This window comes from Mirounga leonina, unplaced genomic scaffold (genome assembly GCF_011800145.1).
Source record: "Mirounga leonina isolate KUSES-001 unplaced genomic scaffold, KU_Mleo_1.0 Mir_376, whole genome shotgun sequence".
Classification (NCBI taxonomy): domain Eukaryota; kingdom Metazoa; phylum Chordata; class Mammalia; order Carnivora; family Phocidae; genus Mirounga; species Mirounga leonina.
In genome coordinates, this window is record NW_023270718.1 from 6,269,185 (window position 1) to 6,274,752 (window position 5,568).

The 5,568-nt window shown below is 47.6% G+C and overlaps 1 protein-coding gene across 1 annotated transcript in view; it reads left to right on the plus strand.

Annotated features, from left to right (window-relative positions):
• The window catches only part of LOC117998279 (sialic acid-binding Ig-like lectin 13), a 28,362-nt gene that overhangs the window by 13,566 nt on the left and 9,228 nt on the right, over nt 1–5,568 (plus strand). The window lies entirely within an intron of this gene.

Below are 5,568 nucleotides of genomic sequence, written 5' to 3' on the forward strand. Positions count from 1 at the left end.
CCCCCCCCCCCCCCCCCCCCCCCCCCCCCCGCCCCGGCCTGGGACTCTCCAGGGGTCAGTGTTTCCTGGGGGATGGAGAGCCCCCAGGGTGCCAACCATTTATCAGCCCCCAGGGCAGAGTGGGAGGAGCCTGCGGAAGGATCTGGTGATATCCTAAGTCAATGATGCTGGTCAGGGGTGTCTGGGACCTTGTAGGGTGTGCTTCCCTCCTCAGACTGGGGCTCTTTGCTCCCAGAAGGTGTTAACCAGGGATTGGGTGCTGTCCTGAGGTGAGGTTTAGGCATGGGTGTCCCCAGTAATTAGAGGAAATAACAAGGCAAATCTTGGGGCATTGTTGGAAAGAAAGTAGTAATCACTCAAAGAGGGGGTCCTTATGGCATTTAGAGCTGTTGTAAGACCTTGGGAGAAAGGTTTCCATTTGTTTTGTAACTGTCTTCCTATCAAGCCTGAATAACTTCAAGATTTTTTTTTTCTTTCTCCATTTGAATTGATTATCACTCTTTCAGTCTGGGATGGGTTTTTCCTCTTTCCATGTTTTCTCACATTTCTGTCTGGAGGCTTCCCGTCCCTCGATAGGTGGTCTCAACCACTCCAAGACTCCCACCTCTGCCCAGGCAACTCTTGCAGTTACTAGCGCAGGCTGTCTTGAGTCCCAGAGTTGGTAAGTGGTAGGAAGCCTAGGTCCTGTTGAGGAACTTCATGCCCATCCAACATCCCCCCATTTGTGTTCCTCCTTTTCTGGTCCTCCCCCTGCTCAGGAATGTCTGCATGGAGGCTGACTTCCACCAGCCCCCTCCCTTATGGTCCCTCCAGGGTCTACTACACCGAGTGATCAGACTCCTCCCCAGGCAACCCCTTATCTGAGTCCCTGAAACATCAGAACAGTGTTCACCATTGGCCACCCCCAGAGCCAGCATCCTACAGGACACTGACCTCACTTGGCTTTTCCCTGACAGGGTTGGAGACCTCTAGAAAAGGAAGGATGAGAAAAATTTGAGCTGCTTTGTCTCTTAGGATGGGGGAATGTCCTGGACATGGGATCCCAAAAGGAGGGGCCAGGCATGGGAGCACTATGTTCATTGTCTCCCAAACCTCTCTCCTCACCCCTAACCCACCTCCACACAGTAGGGAAGCACTTTGTTGATTTTGCCCTGCCCCTACACAAAAAAGCAAATAAACAAATTTTTGGTCACCTGTCATTTCTGGTCTTCCAAACTTTTTCCTATGGTTGTGAGTGAGTAGATGCAAGGAGAGGAAAGTCACCTATATGTGATTTTTTTTTTACCAAAATTGAAACAATACTTTAAGCAAGATTCTGCTATTTGTGTGTTTACCTTTATGTAAAAACTGCCACTTGACACATATTTATCACCTACTATGAAATTTATCATTATTGTGTGCAAAGCGAGTCTACACTGCTTGTGAGAAATGCACATTCTTGCCTCCAAGGACTTACTTTCTATCTCGGAAACATAAATACACAGTCAAGGAAATTCATCTTCTCACCCGCTCTCTGCCCACCCCCAATATGTTTTCCACAGGGAAGCCAGAGGGAATTCTAAAGCCCAAGAGTCATTTTCAGCTTCTAACCCTCCATTGGTTCCCAGTTGCCCAAGTGGAAATAGCAAAATCCTTTAAGATGAACTCAAGCAGTTACATGGTCCATCTTATTTGGCTCAGGGGGCAGGGACCAGGTTCTAATACCTAGAACACACCACAAGCCAAAAAGACAACACATGCACAGAGGCGCAAACAAATTTGTTTTTTATTCTGTCAAAGGAAGATTTTTTTTAAGGCAACATCATGACCCTCATAGATATAAAATAAACATGTGTTAAAGATTTTTTATTGTGGCAAAAAAACACATACCATCAGATCTATCCTCCTAACAAAATGTTAAGTATACACTAGTGTTAACTGTAAGTACTGTGTTATACAGAGGATCTCTAGAAATTTTTCACCTTGCAGGACTGAACCTTTATACCCATTGAACAGCAACTCCCCATTTCATTTAACTCATTATGAATGAGGGAACCAGGGCAGAAATTAAAGATGCCCAAATTTATATGGAGCAAGGGAATATTGAAATGAATTTGTGAATGCACGTAAAAGTGGCTTGGTGGGGGGATTCAAATCTCCCCACCAGCAGACAGAACGTACATGTATGTCTATGGACAAGAATTATTTGCATTGCTATTAGTTATCTATAAATTATAGCATTTAAAATAGTTCAAAGATAATAAAATGCTAGAGTCAGGTAACCCCAGAAGGGTATACTCTAAAGAATACATATTTTTTTCATTGGAGACAGCCAGAAATCTTATTTTGCTTATTCTAAATATCCTTACAACTCTTTTTTTTAATACAGATTTTATTTTTTAAGTAATCTCTACACCCAACATGGGGCTTGAACCCACAACCCCAAGATCAAGAGTCACATGCTCCACCAACCAAGCCAGCCAGGCGTCCTAATATCCTTACAATTCCTAAAGTAAATATTCATTGATCACCTAATGTATGCCAAGCATTTTTCTAGCCAGAGTGGATTCAGCAATAAATGGGAGAAACAAGATCCCTTGTGAAGCTTATATTTTAATGGCAGGAGAGACAGACGAGGAATAATTAAGTAGACCATGTGTTACGTTGATTCGTGATAAGGAGTTTGAAGAAAAACAGAAGAGAAAGATACAGAGGGAATATGAAATGGATTATACTCTCCAATATGTTGTCTGCGGATATCGTCATTGAGAAAATGACATTCGAGATCGTGCACATATACACACAGAGAAATCACACACACACATATACACACAGACACACACACACCTCAGACAGGTACACACAGACCACAAACACAGAACACACACACAACAGACACACTCATACATAACTTCCACCACAGCCACAGAAGGCGAGGCATTAGCCATTGGCTCCTCACGCTGGGAGCTTTGCCCTGGGAAGCCTGGGGCCCTGATTCTCAGGCCAAATAGACCGATAGACCAAGGTCAGCCTTACCTCAGCCCAGCCTCCAGGACCCACCGCTCAACAAACGGGAGACAGGCGCCCAGGTGCAGGAGGATGGGCTCAGCCAGCAGAGAGGCCAGCTGGAGCAGAGGCCCAGGGACACTGTCCTGTCCTGGGGAGAGAAGAAGTGTGCCCGGGTTTAAGTAAGAGCAAGGCAGAGATCAGAGCACAGAAGAACAGCAGATGTTTCCTCCAATTACCAAACCTGTCCCTTCCCTTCCCCTCCGTCCCTGGAGTGGCCCCATCCTACAAAATGGCCACTGTGTGGACTGTGTCCAGAGTGGGCCAGACCACCTGCACAGAGCACTTGACCTGTATGAACACATCCGTCTTCTTGAAAACCCCACACATTGGTTTACTGGGGTTAACATAACGAAGTATACCGACCCGGTGGCTTAACTAACAGAAGTTCATTTTCTCACAGCTCTGGAGGCCAGACATTGTGGGCAGAACTGGTTCCTTCTGAGGCCTCTCTCCTTGGTTTGTAGGTGGCTGGTTCCCCACCCTGTGCTCATGTGGTCTCCTGTTTGTACGTGTCTGTGTCCTAATCCCTTCTCCTCCTCCTTCTTCTTCTCCTTCTTCTTCTTCCTCTTCTTTTTTTTTTTTAAAGATTTTATTTATTTATTTGACAGAGAGAGACACAGCGAGAGAGGGAACACAAGCAGGGGGAGTGGGAGAGGGAGAAGCAGGCTCCCCGCAGAGCAGGGAGCCCGATGCAGACTCGATCCCAGGACTCTGGGATCATGACCTGAGTTGAAGGCAATCGCTTAACCAACTGAGCCACCCAGGAGCCCTTCTTTTTTTTTTTTTTTAAAGATTTTATTTATTTATTTGACAGAGAGAGACACAGCGAGAGAGGGAATACAAGCAGGGGGAGTGGGAGAAGGAGAAGCAGGCCTCCCGCTGAGCAGGGAGCCCGATGTGGGGCTTGATCCCAGGACTCTGGGATCATGATCTGAGCCGAAGGCAGATGCCTAACGACTGAGCCACCCAGGCGCGTCTTCTCCTCCTCCTCCTCCTCCTCCTCCTCCTCCTTCTTCTTCTTCTTCTTTTTAGATTATATTTATTTTCTAGAGAGAGAGAATGAGCGGGGGGAGAGGGAGAAGCAGGCTCCCCGCTGAGCAGGGAGCCCGATGCAGGACTTCATCCCAGGACCCTGGGATCATGACCTGAGCCAACAGCAGATGCTTCCCCGACTGAGCTACCCAGGCGCCTCTCCTAATCCCCTCTTCTTATAAAGGCACCAGTCCTCTTGGACTGGAGCCCACCCCAATGGCCTCATTTTACCTTAATTATCTCTTTAAAGACCTATGTCCAAAGACAGTCATATTTGGAGGTACTGAGGGTTAGGAAATGAACATATGGATTTTAAGGTGACACAATTCAGCCCATAACACCCTGTGAGTATAGGCATCCAGCTATGCAGAGTTAAACCCCTTCCCAAGACGGCACAGTGAGCATGAGGGAGACGGGCCCGAGCCTGAAGCCATCTGGTACACATGATCCCTTCGTGGGAGGCCTCAGATGAAGGAGCCCCAGGGCAGAGCTGACCACCAGGACCTTCTTACCAAAAGCAGGACTCAGAGTGACACAGGGCCAGATATTTGATGTGCAAGACGGCCACACCCAAGTCTGCAGAAAATGCCCACCGCTGTCCTCACATTCTCCCACAGACAAGAGTTGAGTATTGCAATCCCACCATGTGACCTCTGGGGAAACTGAGGCTTGGAGGGGAGGAGGGCCAAGCACAGCTGGGCATTCTCCCTCAACGTCATGCTGTGCTATAATCTTGCTGCAAATGCCCAGCTCTCAGGCATGCCTGGTGCAGGCGACACCACAGTATGCCTGGAGCAGGGGGCTGGGAGCCATCCAGGAAGCCCCAGGCCCCCTGGGAATCCTGGTTCCCCCATCCACTCCGGCCATTCATACCTGGGAACTCGCCTTCTAGTCGCACAGAGCAATGGCGTTTCCTACAAACTCTTGCCCATGCTTCTACTAGCTCACACTGTACCAATAGGAGCTGCTGCAGCCTGGAGTTTCTCTGTCTCCTTGGGTGTTAGGGAAGTTCTGAAGAACAGAGAGAGAGTCTGTCCCTTTCCCCTTTGACTCCATGGCCCTAAAAGGAGGAGATGTTCTATGATCCAGCAATTGCACTACTGGGTATTTACCCCAAAGATACAAAAGTAGGGATCCGAAAGGGTACGTGCACCCCGATGTTTATAGCAGCAATGTCCACAATAGCCAAACTGTGGAAAGAGCCAAGATGTCCATCAACAGATGAATGGATAAAGAAGATGTGGTATATATATACAGTGGAATATTATTCAGCCATCAAAAGGAATGAGATCTTGCCATTTGCAACGACGTGGATGGAACTGGAGGGTATTATGTTGAGTGAAATAAGTCAAACAGAGAAAGACATGTATCATATGATCTCACTGATATGAGGAATTCTTAATCTCAGGAAACAAACTGAGGGTTGCTGGAGTGGTGGGGGGTGGGAGGGATGGGGTAGCTGGGTGATAGACATTGGGGAGGGTAAGT